The sequence below is a fragment of the Ziziphus jujuba genome, chromosome 9 (assembly GCF_031755915.1).
Source record: "Ziziphus jujuba cultivar Dongzao chromosome 9, ASM3175591v1".
NCBI lineage: Eukaryota > Viridiplantae > Streptophyta > Magnoliopsida > Rosales > Rhamnaceae > Ziziphus > Ziziphus jujuba.
Genome location: NC_083387.1, coordinates 10,103,997 through 10,121,553, shown reverse-complemented (window position 1 = coordinate 10,121,553; position 17,557 = coordinate 10,103,997).

The following is a 17,557-nucleotide window of genomic DNA, read 5'->3' as shown; positions in this document are numbered from 1 at the left end:
TTAGCCTTGATCAAACTTGGTTAAAAATTAAAATTTGAAACATTTTCTCGAGTCAAGGTACTACAGAATCTCAATATATATCTAGTCTTTTACCATGTTGATCTAATAATATTATATTAAATATCTATGCGATCAATTTTGTAAATTTAATTTTAGAAAATAGATTTGGTCAAATTAAACAAACTCACAATTGTTGAATTTGAAACTCACCATATGCATATATATAAAACCATGCTCATATCATGTTAACATGATGGTTTTAGTGTTTGATCTTCCTTTATAAGCAATTGAATTCCTTCAAAAGCTGAGATTTCAAAATTCAAGTGCTAAGATTTAAAAATTTATTTATACTTAATCAAATTCCTGCACGATTCACTTTTTTCAAATAAAATTTTAGCATGTAATTAAATCCTTATTAAGCCATTTATTTATTTTTAAATCTCAATACTTGAAGCAATCAAGGACTTATAAAAGACTTAATACTAAAATCATTAAGTTGACTTAATATGAGCTTCTATACATACATATATATATATATATATATAAATTCTCACATTAAAGACAACTTAATGGAAAAACTCCAAAATCTCCTTATCAGATTTAGATCGTTTGAGGTGTTGAGATTTACAAATATATTTGAAATTTATTAATCTTAATATGGTTCATTTTATTATTCTAAGTGAGACTTCAATCTGAGAAAATGTTCTAAATTTGAATTTTTGACCAAGGTTGATTTGGATTGACCAAGTGAGTTCTATAGTTGACTTTTTACTGTGGAAGAAATTTCATATTGACCGAGATACCATGGTAAAGTACTCATCGGCACGAGTTCGTAGACTAGTAGTATGACAAAATTGGAGCAAATAATAGAAAATTATGGCCAAAACAAGATACAATCTGGACTGATCAATGAGTCTAGAGTTGACTTTTTATTTATATAGATTTGCGAGTCCGTAGACTGGTGACATGCTTAATTTGGACCTGCGGTTGAAAAATTACGGGTCTGTAAAATTGTGCTTAATTTTTCTGGGACTGATTTTACTGGGAGCGAAATTTAAAAAAAATCCTTGGTGGGTGCAATGTGGCACCCATTAGTGGCTGCCACATGTCACCAATCGATGATGCCATGTGTTATCATAGATTAAGAATAAAATATTAATAAAAATATTCTCTCTCTCTCTCTCTCTCTCTCTCTCTCTCTCTCTTTTCTTTTTCTTTTTGTTTTTCTTTTTCCTTTTTCCTTTTCTTTTTTTTTTCCCTCTCCCCCTTTCTTTGTCTCCCTCCTCCTCACGAAGGGAAAATAATTTCTCTCTTTTCCCTTTGTCTTCTTTCTCCCTCTTCCTCTCTCTCCATTGATCGGTTGATTGGCCGTGCCTCGGTCACCAGATGGTGTCATGTGCTGGTGGGTGTGGGAGCCCACGGTCGGGCGGCATCGGTGGTCTAGGTGGCATCAGTGGTCGAGTTTCCAACCGTTTGGCCGTCCAAAATTGGTGGCCAGTGTTCTCCATTTGCTGGTTTTTCAACAGTTTCGACCTCTTGATTTCAAAAATGACCTTTATTTGTCTAAATTCCAAGCCGTTTATGATACATGGAAAGGAAGTTTGCCAAAATTTCTGTAACAGCCCAGTCCACCCGCATGCGATATTGTCTGCTTTGGGCCCAGCCCGCACGGTTTTGTCAAAATGCATCGCAATGGTTAGGGGGAATCCTCTTACAACCCCTACCTACCAATCCCACTGGCACGGGCCTCCCAGACCCAATCACGATATTGTCCGCTTTGGAAGCTAGGTGGTGAGCCCAATCCTACCCCTCACGGTTTTACTTTTCCTCATGGGAACGCATCGCAAGGGAAAGGTATCCACACCCTCTTTTAAGGCATGCTTCGTTCCATTTTCCAACTGATGTGGGATCTCACAATCCTCCCCCCTTAGGGCCCAGCGTCCTTGCTGGCACATCGAACCGGGTACTGGCTCTGATACCATCTCTAACAGCCCAGTCCACCCGCATGCGATATTGTCCGCTTTGGGCCCAGCCCGCACGGTTTTACTTTCCCTCATGGAAACACGTCGCAAGGGAAAGGTATCCACACCCTCTTTTAAGGCATGCTTCGTTCCCCTTCCATTGCGACATATTCCCATGAGGGAAAATAAAACCGTGCGGGCTGGGGCCAAAGCGGACAATATCGCATGCGGGTGGACTAGGCTGTTACAGATGGTATTAGAGCCAGTATCCAGATCGGTGTGCTAGCGAGGATGCTGGGCCCCAAGGGGGGAGGATTGTGAGATCCCACATCGATTGGAAAGGGGAACAAAGCACGCCTTAAAAGAGGGTGTGGATACATTTCCCTTGCGAAGCGTTCCCATGAGGGAAAGTAAAACCGTGAGGGGTAGGATTGGGCTCACATATCGTGATTGGGCCTGGGAGGCCCGTGCCAGTGGAATTGGTAGGTAAGGGTTGTAAGAGGATTCCCCCTAACCATTGCGATTCATTTTGACAAAACCGTGCAGGCTGGGCCCAAAGCAGACAATATCGCATGCGGGTGGACTGGGCTGTTACAGATGACATTAGAGCTAGTACCCGGATATGTGTGCCAACAAGGACACTAGGCCCTAAGAGGGAAAGATTGTGAGATCCCACATCGGTTGGAAAGGAGAACGAAGCATGCCTTAAAAGAGGGTGTGGATACCTTTCCCTTGCGACGCGTTCCCATGAGGGAAAGTAAAACCATGCGGACTGGGCCCAAAGCGGACAATATCGCATGCGGGTGGACTGGGCTGTTACACCCAGCGTCCCGAGCATCGTCTGGCGGGAGTTTAAAAAAAGAAACTTGCATACGGTCGCTTCGGCATCCCGATAGCGTCGCTGCTTAAACCGTCATCCCAGCCATGGAGGGAAGCGACTATGGCCAATATTAAACTTGCATGTCCTCAGTCCGATGGCAACTCACGGGAGACATTACGACTTATGCGCTTATTCACATATATAGTACAGAAGACCAGTACTGGATGAGTGCGTCTAAAATTAATTACTAAATTTATTATTAAAATATCAAGTTTTCCAAAATTCACCATGGGAATTATACCATTTTTCAAACCCACATTCTCTTAAATCCTCATCATAAATCCATCGATATAATTATACAATTTTTCCAATACTATAAAATCAATCAACTAATAGTTTAAGCGCATAAATATATATATATATATATATATATAATATTTTTTGGAAGCACCAACTTGAAGAAATATTTTTCTTGAATCATTAAAACCACTATGTCAAAAATAATATTAAAACCACATGAAATTCATATATCCTTAGAATCATGTAAATGCATTTATCATGCATCATAAAATCAACATCAAACTCAACAATAATTTATTAAAAACCTTAAACCATAATTCCTTTAAAATCTCAAATATATTTTTGGCAACAACACATATATTAAAATCATCATAAATTGGCATTGTAAAATTAAATGGAAATTCCTTCAGATATTAAACATATATTAAAATTCACATGAAAGCATTTCTAATTACACAATATTCCAACAATAAAATTTAACAATTATTAACAAAATCCCATATCCATAAAATTCTTGAAATCAAAATATTTCTTAATGTACAAATAATTATAATTTATTCAATTTTGGCATCAAAATTTCAAATATAATTTCCAAATATATAATCAACACAAAAATATATACAATTTATCAACCCAAAATAATTTTCAAGGTGGGTCACTCACCTCGAGCACGCAATTCAACCAAGATCCTCCATAGGATCGATTTTACAATTCACACATGTTCTTAGAACATTGACAATACACAAACTGATCAAATTAATATTTTAATCAAGTAAATTATACACCGTTACCCTGAGGATTTAACACAAATGTTAACCAAAATTCGCAAATAATATATCAAAATGAAGCTTACAACAAGAGGATTAAGGATTGACCCTTATCTTCCGGAGATCGAACCCGAAGTGGTCGGATTCTCGTCGGGCATGTTTCGGTCTTTAGGTCCTCGGATCTCACAAATCGCCGTGAATTGGACAAAACTGACCTCAGATTTTGGTTCATGGGGTTTGGATTAGTGGGAAAAGGTGGGCGATGTGATCGAAAACTCGCTGGAATCAAGTTTTCCGATGAGCCGCCATGGTCATCGAAAACCATCATTGCCGGTGGCCATTGGCCGTAATTTTTGGTGGAAAGGTAGATCGAGGAACAGATGACTCAACGGGATCGATAGTGAGGCAAACAGAGGTCTGGTTTGGGAGAAATCGACTGGAGAAAGAATCAACGCTGTCGCTAGAAATCACATCAATCCGGGCTCGTCGGTGATTGGCTGGCCGTTATTTTTGGCTGGCCGACCTGTTTTTGGGTTGGCTTCATAGTGGTCCAGTGCGTGTAGATTGGGGGTGGCTGGAAAATGGCAAATTGATGGTGGCCAGTGGCGGTGGTCTCTCCTCTCTCTCTCTCCTCCCCTCATTCTCTCTCTTCCCCCGACCCACAAGTGTTTTGGCCAAAATAAAAGCCACCCATGGGTGACACTATTCACTCACAGGATTGGCTAAGAACACGACATATGGCACACACTGTTTACTGAATTAAAAAATATATTAAAATATTACGGTATTCGAAAAATTTTGCAGGTCTATAACTTTTCAAGGAAATGTCCAAATTAGGCATGCTACTAGTTTATGAACTCATATTGACGAGTACTTCACAACCATGCATGATTTAAAGCTCAATTTTACAAAAATAAAAAGTCAACTTGGGCACCCTCGGACAATTTGGACCTCAACTTGGTTTGCCCATAACTTTCAAACCGTAGCTCCGTTTTCATCGTGCTACTAGTTTACTAACTCAGGTCGATGCGTACTTCGTAACGGTGTCTCGGTCAACCTAGAATTCTTGCAGAATCAAAAAGTCAAAGTTTGACCCTTCTCGGTCAATGACGATCAAACCCGGTCAACTTCGGTCAACTTGAGAAATTTCCCGTGTACTTCGGGATGGGGTGTTACAACCTGTGACAACTGATATCATTAGATTGTGTATTAACATGTTATATGGTATCGTATTTACTTCCGATACAAGTGTGCATATTTTGTAGTATATTTATGAATCTTAAAATTTTATTTTACTTTATTTTATGTGATCTATTTATGATTATAATTTTCTAATATTACCCTTATTGGCCATTATTATTATTATTAATATTATTGTTGTTATTGATATTGTTAGTATTATTATTGTTATTATTATTATTTATTTATTATTATTATCATTATTATTGGTTATTATTATTATCATTATTATTAATATCGTTATTGTTATTATTATCATTATTATTGTATTTATGATTATTATTTATTATGATTAAGTTTGTTGTTATTATTATTATTATTATTTATCCTTGATATTGTTGCTAATAATTATTGTAGTCGTATTATTAATTATTGTAATTATTATTATTGTTATTAATATTATTATTATTATTATTATTGTTTTTATTATTTATTTATTCATTATTATTATTATTATTGTATCATTATTATTTTATTATTATTATTATCATTTATTATTATTATCCGGTAATCTTCGGGTAAGTATCACAGCCTACGGATAAAAACAATAGTCATCGGACAAGTATAATAGCCATCGGACAAGTGGTAGCCTTTGGGCATGTACGATAGCTCTCAGACATGTATGGTTATGTGATAGCCCTAGGGTAAGTGGTAGTCTTTGGCCAGATATAGTAGCCTTTGGGCAAATCGTACTAATACCAATATTATCATTATTATCTTTAATGTAATACTTATTATTATTGTTATTATAGTTGTTGTTTTGTTACCCTTCTTTCTATATTTATGCATTTGATGTGTTCATAAAAGCGGTATAGAGATATAAAACTATACTAAGTGGTAAGTGGGTGATGTGGGCAAACACGAAATATGAAGGTAAGTGTGTTTTATTAAATTATTCGTCTCGTCTATATACTTGTACATTTTTTTATAGAAGTCCTGTAAATTTGTGGAATCTATTTTAGTAACATGGGAGGGATAAGGTGAAGCTGTATAGAAGTGTGTTTTTTTATGCGGTTAATTTTTGGGACATGCTCAACCCTTAAGGGAGATGCTATTAGATTTTTCGTAGGACGGCCTGATAGAGTTTTTCTTGGGATCAGAGCTTATCTAGGATTCCGGAAAAGAATTCCGAATGGGTCCTGACATTCTAGAATTTTAGTATGCCCTCAAATTTATATAATCTAATATTACATTTTCAAATCATAATTCTTAAATTAATCTAATAGTTAACAATAAAAATCCTTATGAATTTCTCATTAAAACATTTATTAAGAGAATGAGTTTGTATAAAATAATAATATTCTTGTGAGCAACGCCATGGAGACCAAATTATGTTGACTACACATGTATATATATACTAGGTGTGGTCACGGGCTATCCACGTGGTTTAATGTGAAATTTAGATATCTAATAGTTCACTTTTTGTTTGGAATATTTTTAATTAAAATAATCTTATGATTGTTATGACATAATAATTTGAAAAAGTGTCTATCTACTAATCATCTTTTCAATGTTATATTAATAGGAAGGAGGAAGCTTGTTTGAATAGAATAATTATATAAAGCGTTTCATGAAAGGTGATTTATTTTTTATAGAAAATAGGATATCTTTTACTAAGTAAAAAATTAAATGAGGTAAAAGAACTTAAACATATAAAAATATTAATGAATATTTCATTATTGACAATTATAATCTATTTTACTTTTCGATTGAAGAGAAGGAAACCAACTAATATTAATTACTCTAAACTAAAAAAATAGTGAAGAGTTGTCAATAATATTAATATGAAAATATTTACATTCTGATCATCTCTATCAACCAATAATAATGTACTAACAAAACAACTCAATAAAATTTAAACCATACAAATTCTTTAAAAAAATTTGAAAAGACATATCGAGTAAAGAAACAAACATATACATAAGCTTACCAAACTTCACTACAAACAAAAGGCACGCCAAATTTATGTTATAAAAGCAAAAAACACCTAAAAAAAAACTGTCTATAGAGAAACATTAATAACAGTTGCCACTTTTTTTGTGGAAAAAATAATAATAAAGTTCTAATATCCAACAAAAATTTAAGCAAAAACAATACAACAAAATCTAGACCACATAAAAAATTATTTTCATTTGTTGTTGTTATTAAATCTTTGTTTGCTGTTTTTTATGCAAAATTTTTTGCCTATTAATTGAGTGTCATCAATTGATAGGTCTTTATCATTTTTTTTTAACCAATAAAATGCATTATTATTATTATTATTATTGTTATTATTCCTAATATTATCCTCTCCTGATTTTTTAGTTAGCAAAAAAATTCTAATAAGAGGATCAAAGTTAAACAAGAAGTTATCAATGAATAATTCACAAAAATGATACAATTGTTTTCTTCTTCAAGGAAAGAAAGTGCATGCTTGAGTGGACCTTAAATAATGAGTTCTTTTGTTTGGGTGAAGAACAGGACAGAAATTGAAATGGAAAGGTCATAGCATAGCATATGTGGTCAACCCTTGGCTACTTTTTTTTGTTTGTGGAAAAGTCATGGCTACCCTTTAACAAAAAAAATTTTAAAAAAATTCAGATTTTTCCAAATAAATTAAAATAAATAGAAAATTGAACTCCGGTTTAAAGTGAAAGAATAAAATATGTATATTTTTTTTAAGTCAAAAATAAAATTAAAAATCCGAACTTGAAGAAATAAAAATGGGCAAAAATCAAAAAGCAAAGGTTTTTCATTTCAGGTGAATCCGAGGTCTTTGGTGGGTAGAATGGAATACTCTAATTCACACAAAAACCCATTGAGGAAATCCAGAGAGTGAGAGAGAGAAAGAGAGAGAGATAGAGAGAGAGATGCTGGAAAACCCTACACCTCCGTCGTCTCAATCACAACCATAAACTCAACCAGATTCAGCGAACGTCGTCAGACGCTACACTCCTCCTAATCAAAGGTCCTTCATTTACTATCTTTAATCTCTGTTTTTTATCTTTCTTTCTGTCTTTCCTTTTTTTTTTTTTTCCCCCCACTTTCTTCTTCTTAAAAAGTCGCTAATTGATTTTCCAGGTGTTCTCTTAACAGATGCAAATCAGCAGGTAAAAATCACCCATTTCTTCATCTCTTTCGCTTTAAATACCCATTTATATATATATATATATATACATATATATATATATATTTTTTTCTGTGGAGTTCTTAGTTTATGAATAACCGAATGGGTATTCACTTCGTTGACTTTTTCGGCCTAATTACAGTAGTTTCCATACAAGCCCCTACAGTAACGGCTCAAATTCATGGGTTTTTTTGTTTTTTTTTTCGGTTGTTGGGCCTTGGGAAAAGTGAAAAATGTCCTGGTTATGTGAATATCACAACCACGTGTAAATCTTATTCAATTATCTCTGCAAAGCTTATTTTAGTAAATGTATTTTTATGTGTTAATTAGAGGGTGGATGGCAGTGAAAATGAGATACTTATTGCCACATTCTGTTTATAATGATGTGGTAAGTAATATAAGTAATATGGTTGACAAATCGTGCAGATTGGGTTGATGAAGGAAGCAACAGTCTTCTAAATGAGATACATAAGGCTGCAATTACGGAAACACATTTGTGCATTAATTGTAAGTACAAGAAAGGCTGTCAAGTTGCAGGAAAACCAGTTGTTTACAAAACCAGTTGTTTAGATTATATGGGGGGTGTGCAATCATCTCCTGACACATGGAAACAAGGTTGGCAAAACGCATGGAGGAGTGCTGTTTTTGGACCAAAATGAATAGGAGAAAATGACAAAAAACTGCATCTCTTCGCGTTTATAGTATAAACAAAGGATATGTCTGTGTGCGAGCCTAAATGGCTATGTTTGTATATTTTAAATTTTTATTATTATTATAATCTTTGGATGCAATCCCTATTGATATAAGCTTCATATATTCGGACGGCAAGGACTGCTGATAGCTTTAGGTTTTTGGAGGCCTAATTTTCAAGAATCGAAAAGAAATCTTTCAGAGGGCCCAAGCGGCCTAGTGACTCTACTCTTGCACTTGGAAGCCCAGAGAGAATATGTTTTCCTTGATGATACATTATTTTTATTTCTTCTTATAATAGTAAAGTGAATATTAATTGTTTTTCATTGTAAAACTACGTTCTTAGCTATATATATATATAGAGTACTTTTTCCATCAATAGCTTTCACACCATGGATGAATTACAAAATAAGATCGGAGTTTGAATTACTTATAAACCTGGTTTCAACTTTTGTGTACTCTTGTTTTAACAGGTAAATGACTCATTAATCCGAAGGCCACTATAACAACCAAAACCACCCATTTTGAGGGCAAAAGAAAATTGGAGAAAAAGCTATAAACTGCACCATGTTTGTTAAATCATTATCTTCTTTTGTTTGACAATAAAAACCTTCATTCATTCGGTAAATTTATGTGTTAATGAAGACAATTTGGATATTTTCCTGTAATATCTAAAATTTTATCATCTGTTGTATTTAAGTACATGATCAAGAATACGTCTTACTCTGATTGACCTCAATTCTAATTAGAATATGAATTTGGAGAATTTCGTGGAAACACTAATGCATGTCTTAAAACTGTTATTCGATTAGACACCGTATTCTGCTCCTGAACTCAGCCTGTGGTTTATTTAACTGAGGCTCAACATGTGGCATAGTTCTTATTTGCAATTGGAATTGAAATTAAAGTTGAAGTTAAAGTTATACATTATTTTAAACTTCCAGAAAAAAACAGTATGCAAGCTTTCATTGTTGGAAATTTAGTACTTTTTTTTCCTAGCATGCGGTTTTCCTTACGAGGTAATCTCCCAACACAGAAGGGTATCATTTTTTTTGTCTAGTGATAGTAATCATGGCATATTATTGTTTTTCCTTTTTTTTTTTTTTTAATGTAGAATTATTCATTTTCTGTTAATTTTGTTCTTTTATTTTTATTTTTATTTTTTTGGATGGGGGGTGGAGATTTGAAACCAATGTATATATAGGAATGCTTGGGTAAACAAGGAGGGCATGCATGTTTGAAATGTCAGGCTCACACCACCAGGTACATGTGATTTACATCGTAAGGAGCTTGAAACCCACAGACATCATAAACAAACAAGAAAAGAAGCTTGACGGCTAGAAACATAAAAGATGACTACTCTACTAGGTCTTGATGATGGACCTTTGCTAAGCACATAGCACACAATGCATTAATAACAGTGATCACTTCCTACTAATTAGACTGTAACTAATTTTGTCCATGGAGTCTAAACAAGATAATTTACACGAAGAAAATATCACATTGGAGAGTTGAGAAGGGACTTATGTTATAAATTCACTTTTCCATATAGATTTTTCATATAAACTGATAAAAAATTATTTTTAATTAATGTTTTCAATTAATAATTAATAATTGACCACTTAATCTTCTTCTGTTATATAGTTTTTTTGGTACATAACCAAATTACTTTTTAAAATCCCTTTGCCCAAAAAACTACACCATAATTTTCTGTTGAATGATTTACCAAATGCTTGGGAAAAAAAAAAAAAAAAAAAAAGATTTTTGTAATCACAAAAAATAATTTTTGCTGATCGCTTGTGCGCAAAGCGGTACTAAAGAAATTAATTTAATTTTTTTGACGTTTTTATAGTTTTGGATGAATCTGTTATTTTTTATTTTATTTTATTTTTGATGTTTTGCCTTTACAAAACGACAAAAATGTCTTAAGTCAACCAATCCAACCCAACCATCCATCGTCCATTTCCTGTCTTCTTGGGCCTATTATGGCCCTATTGATCCAACGGACCTTTCCAGTAGATCTAGTCAAAATTATTATTCGACGGGCCCTGCCCATAAGCCTAAGGAACCATTCAGCCCAAGCAACTTTCACAACAAGTGATCACGTACATGTTAGCGGAATGCAAGAAAGAGGCCCAGATAAGGCCCTTAGAGAAATCATTACCAGACAAAGGAGTGGGTATTAAACCCCATTCTCTGGTATAGAGGAATGACACGTGCCCATGAAAAGCACAGTAAACATGCTTGTGATATTCAGAATAAATATAAGAATTACTGTTGATTTAGGAGAGTTAAGGGAAGGCTGCAACTTCGGATAAAAACGTGGTTTTCAAACTCATTGGAAGCGAATATAAAAAGGGACGAAAAGATCGTACTAGGCATGCAATTTTTTTCCCATAATTCTCTCTTATGCTTTCTCCACAACTGACTTAAGGATCTTGGGGGCTTTATCCGTCACCTTTCTGGTGCCCTTGAAGCCTTTTTTTGCAGGGTTTAGTATAGCAATGAAGTGGGCTAAAGGGGAAACATGGGCAGAGGGATGGTGGCAAAGATTCATATGTTAACAATCATCATCATCATGGAACAATATCAGTATATGTCCCTAAACTATATTGATTGTAATACTTGCGTCCTCAAACTATTTTCTTTCCTTTTTTTTTTTTTTTTTTTCCCCTTTTTATGAGACAACTTGCCCTAAACTTTCTAATTTGTTATATATTATTAGTCTCTAGTCAATTTTTCATCCAAAGATCCGTTGGTGAGAGGGATCAAAGTGATACTTTCATATATAATTTAGGATCACAGATGATATAAACAACACTAAAAAAACATAAATAATAAAAACAATTTTTTACTAATAATTATTTAAAAATCTTAACAAATTTAGTTCCCCGAAAAAAAAAAAAAAAAAAAACCTTAAGTATTTATATTCTTTCCAGAAAATCATGAAAATAAAAATTAGTTAAGTACTTTACCATTTGAAATATTTTAGAAAAGATAAAAAATTTTAAAATATATAAAAGTAATTGTTAAAATCAAATATCATTTGGCAAAGCTCTTTTTACTTTCTTCATTTGTTTTTTGTAAAAAAATATTTTTATATTCATGGAAAAATATTAATATTTTCAAATTATCAACATTAACATTATTAAATTCTTAACATTTTAAATCATATGTGCCAATATTTTTTAAAAAATAAACATATTTTTTAAAAAAATAATTTTAAATTTGAAAACTTTTTGTAAATAATGAAAATCTAAAAGTTATACTTTTTCATAAAAAAATACCACATTAAAAAATTGATTTGAGTATAAACTTTTTAAAAAATTAAAGAGAATATAAAATAAAAAAATCAATATAAAAATTTTAAAATTTAATTTTCCATGAATTGTAATCAAATAATTTATGTTAAAATGGACTAATGAATAACATAAAAGTTTCTTCACTGCGTGATATCTGATTCTAAAAATTTTAAACATAATTATATATATAATTTTTTATTTTTTATTTTTTAATTTCAAAACATAAAATACTTGCCCCATTTTTCTTTTCATGATTTTCTCTGAAGAAAATATATTTTTCTTAAGATTTTAAAATAATTATTAGTAAAAAAATAAATTTTATTAAAGAATATTTTTTAGAATTATTTATTTTTTTACTTTTCAATTTTTAGTGTTTATGGCATGTGTGGTCATTAAAATCGATATAGTTTAGAGATTTTTACTAACATTGTCCCTATTGTTATTATTTTGTGAGGATTACAAATATTTTTTCGACTAAAAATAAGGGAGATATGATTTGAATTAATGACTACAAAAAATTGTGTAAGAGGCTTACCAGTAAATCAGCTTCACCTGTCAATTTGAGACATTACCTGAGTAGTCATTTTTAGTAGATGCCATGCATTGCCAGCATGATTTCCAATGTTAAGGGGAATCATGTAATGAAAATATTAAAATTACATATATATACAATATTCAAAGGCAATTTTATATACCAAGATAGACAAATATGTTCATCTTGTCTATTAAATGTCTACATCTTAACAATGTACAAATTATGGAAATAACTACTCATTAACTTCCTAATGTTTATCAACCCTTGAATGTACCAAATAATTTGTCAAATATTTTGATATAATAAATACTCTTCATATAAATATATATATATATATATATATAGAAATATTCTACTGGATTATGTAACACCTCATCTCCACTAACGGATCTGTCACTCTCTGCCAATATCATCCCCAATTTGGCCATTACACGCGATGTGAGATTTTTTTGTTCAAAGCTTCTCAAGAGATCAACCATTCTTGGATTGCTCTCGCCTGATCACGCTTAATTTCGAAGTTCTTTCAAATGCTGAAGCCAACCGCTTTGAAAAAGACATCGGTGTTATGAGAGTGACTATTATTATATTTGAATCATCCCCTGGTCTACACCCGGTGTAACACTTTGATCCCAAAAAAATACCTCAAGTTTGAAGTTTGAACCAAGTTTGACCAGGGTTGATCAAGATTGATCAAGTGGATCCTACCAGTAACTTTTAATTGTGAGAAGAATGTTGTGTTGACCAAGATATCATGACAAAGTACTCATTGATACAACTTGATAGACTAGTAGTACACCAAAATTGGAGCTAAGATTAGAAAGTTATGGTCAAAGCAATATGCAACTCCGATTGATTAGTGAGCTCAAGGTTGACATTTTATTTATATATATATTTTGATGTCAACTCATGTACTATGTGATAGTGCTCGTCAATGTGAGTCTATAGGCTAATGACACATTTAATTTAAACCTACGATTGGAAAGTTATGGATCTGTAAAGTCATACCTATCTTTTTTAAGACTGACTTTACGGGGTAGTAGAATATTTAAAGGAATCTCTGATCTATACCACATTTTACCAATTGAAAAGTGCTATATGTCACGTTTAGAAAAATACCACATGTCACAGTAGAAAGTTCCATGTGTCGTCTTTAATAAAAAAATATTTTTTTCCTTTTCTTTTTCTTTTTCTTTTCTCTCCCTCTCCTCCCACACGTACAGAAACAACCCTCTCTCTCTCTCTCTCTCTCTCACCTATTGATAGGCCATTGGTCAAGTTCCTGTTACCGGATGGCAACAAGTGCCGGCCGGCATGGTGGCCCATGGCCGAGGGATCTTCGCTATCCAATTTTTGACCTTTTGGTTGACGTGTGCATCGAGATCAGCGGTCCAATTCCAGCGGTCTCCGGCCATGAGATCTGTCTCTCCCATAGTTTTCGACCCTCTGACCTGAAAAATGGCTTATATTCATCCAAATTCCAAACCGTTTGTGATATACATTGAAGAAGAGTTTGGCTAAAACTTTCCATCCATTTTCCAACCAACGCCGATGTTGTTGAGCCTAATGGAGGTTACTAACGTATTTCTTGTCTCTTTAGCTCTATTGGTACCTTGTTTGTGAATATTGGAGTCTATTTTAATAGTTGCTATTTTTAAGTAGATCTTGTATTTAATATGATAATTGTGTTAAATTGTGTATGTATGTACCTATTTATGTACAGATATGTGACATATGTTTGCAAATGCATATTCTTGTATATATATACATACATGCATAAGTATATATGAGTACTTCTTTGGCATGTGTGTAGATGCATATCTATATGTATATATATATATTTGAGTATATGAATATATATATATATATAGATATATGTGTGTGTGTGTATATGTATATGCTTGTTAAAAGAATTGTATATATATGAATACCCATGTGTGTGTGTGAACATATGTGATTATGTATATGTATATCTGAGTATATATGAATATACATTATATATATATAGATATTTTTGTATAAATATGTATGTGAGCATGTATATGTTTGCTGAAAAAATTGTTTTTATATGTATATGACTTTATATATACGTCTATGAATATATATGAATGTATATAGATGAATATATATATATATATATATTTTTTTTTTTTTTGTGTTATTGGAAATTTTTTTTAAAAGATAAATAACTATTATGTGTGTTTTAAAATTTAAGAAAATGTTATTTAATTTTATTGTGTAGAATTTATGGGATTTAAATGTATTTTTTGCATAAAATTATATTTATGGTTTTAAAGAAATTATTTTGCTAAGTTATGGTGAAATATATTGTTATATCCTATTTTCAATTTATTATGCAGAATAAAATATATTTATGTGTGTTTATTTTTATGAGAAATTTCATGTGATTTTAAATGATTTTTCATAAATTAATTTAAGAATTTAAGAAAGGTAATACTTTTTAGTGTATAAAAATATATATTTTTTATTAGAATAATTGTGAAATTGAAATTATTGTAGAAGTAATTAATTTTATAAAATCATTGGATTCATGCAGTTGTTTATATGGAAATATGGAATTTTATGGATTTAGTAAAAGTGTATAAACATGATTGTATTTTATCAAATTTTAGCATTTATGATATTGTAAATTATTATAGATTTTAAATGCACTATACAGTATCGGTGTTCTATACTTTATTATTGATTAGTGTGCAAATATATATGGTCATCTTATGGGAGCCATGGACATGAGGGTAGACAAGTATAATGCAGAGTAAGCATTACTCGCCCCTCTCTTTGTCTGTAAGATGATTGGTTATTATATTATGCTCATATTATAGAAGCCATGAACCTAAATGTTGGCAAGTACATTTGTATAGTGAGTGTCAGTCATCCCTTCTTTAGCTGTAGGATAGCTTATTATTATGTTATGGATTAGGTGCAAGTTATATTCATGATTGACCTTTGTGATCTATTGTAAGAGAGGGTAGGCAAGTATAATGCAGAGTGAGCATCAATCTTCTCCACTTGGCTGCATAATAGTTGTTTATCATATGTTAGTACACGTATGCATAGCCATTTTATTTGAGCTATGGGCCTGATGATTGACAGGTATAACGCACAGTGAGCATCCACCACCCTATTCTTGATCGAAGGATGATTGTTTTAGCTATGATAAATTATTAGCAATCAGCGTTGTGGGACACCAAGTTGGTCGATTGCAGGTTTTACTATTTAACCTCCCCGTCAAGTGGTGCTTAGGACGTCGAGTACTGTGTGACATAATTATTATATCATATGGTGCATCAAGTATCTTTTTTTATGTATATGTATATATATATATTACGTTATGTCTGTATATACCATACTATACGGGGACAATGATCTAATTCGGCCCATGAATAGCTTAGCTTCATAACTTTGCTGCCTAAGAGACCAGTGGATCGGAGGCCCATTATAAACAACCATCCTAGACCAGTATTGGTAGCAATGTACTGGCAATAGCTGATATAATGAGATCGTATATCAATATGTTATATGGTATTGGATGTATCTTTACTACGAATGTACACATTTCATAGTATACTTATAAATTTTAAATTTTATTTTACTATATTTTATTTTCTCTATTCATGATTATGACTTTCGATTATTATCATTATTTTTTATTGTAATTATTATTGTTATTATTACTATTACTGTTATTAATTATTATTGGTATTATTATCATTATTGTTGTTGTTGTTGTTACAACTGTTGTTATTATTATTATTTATTATTGCTATATTATTACTTGTGAACACTATTATGGTTATTGTTATTATCAATATTACGACTATTATTTATTATTGTTATTATTATCATCATTAGTGTCAACTGCATACTCATTGTACTTATCTAAATGGGCAAGTATCATAGTTTTTAGGCGAGTATTGAAGCATGCATATAAGTATTATAGTCTTCGAACAAGTATGGTAGCTTTGGAGAGATTACCTAAACTCTAAAAGAGTTGTTATTATTATTATTATTATTATTACTATTATATGGATATATATATATATATATATATATATATAATCCTTCTATCTATATTTATTTTGGTGTGTTTATAAAATGGTACAAAAATGTAGAATTGTACTAAGTGGGTGTTATAGGCGAACATGAACATTTAAAGGTATCCTTTATTTATTAAATTATTTCTAGTATATTTATTCTTATACTTTACTATCGAAGTGTTACACTTTGTGAAAAACTTTGTAATAAGATGGGAGGAATAAAGTAATATGGTAGTGGAGTATTTCTTGTGCAAAAGATTTTTGGGGCATGCTCAACTCTTAGGAGAGATGCTGTTGGATTTTCTGTAAGATGGTTTGGTACGGTTTTTCCTAGAATAAGGGCCTATCTAGGATTCTGTTAAGGGATCTTGGATGGGTCCTGACACCCGGACGATGTGTGATTGGACACCAAGTAGCTTGTCAGTGTTTCGAACCTGCCTTGGTCATCACAATCCACCCTTTTTGAGGCCCATAGTTCTCGTTGGTTCACTTTTAGCTAAATACAAGTTTTGGTAGCATTTGTAACAATCTCGTCCCTTTTGGGGGGATTGTCACTCTCCGCCGATATTATCTCCAATTCAACCAACACACTCGATACGAGTTTTTTTTTATTCAAAGCTCTCCAAGAGTCACTAATCCTATGATTAGTCTTGTCTGAGCATGCTTAATTTTGGAGTTATTTCGAATTCTGAACCCAACCGCTTTAAAAAGACCTCATCATTATAAAAGTGACTATTAGTATATTTGAACAATCCCCTTATATACATTTGGACAATGTGGGA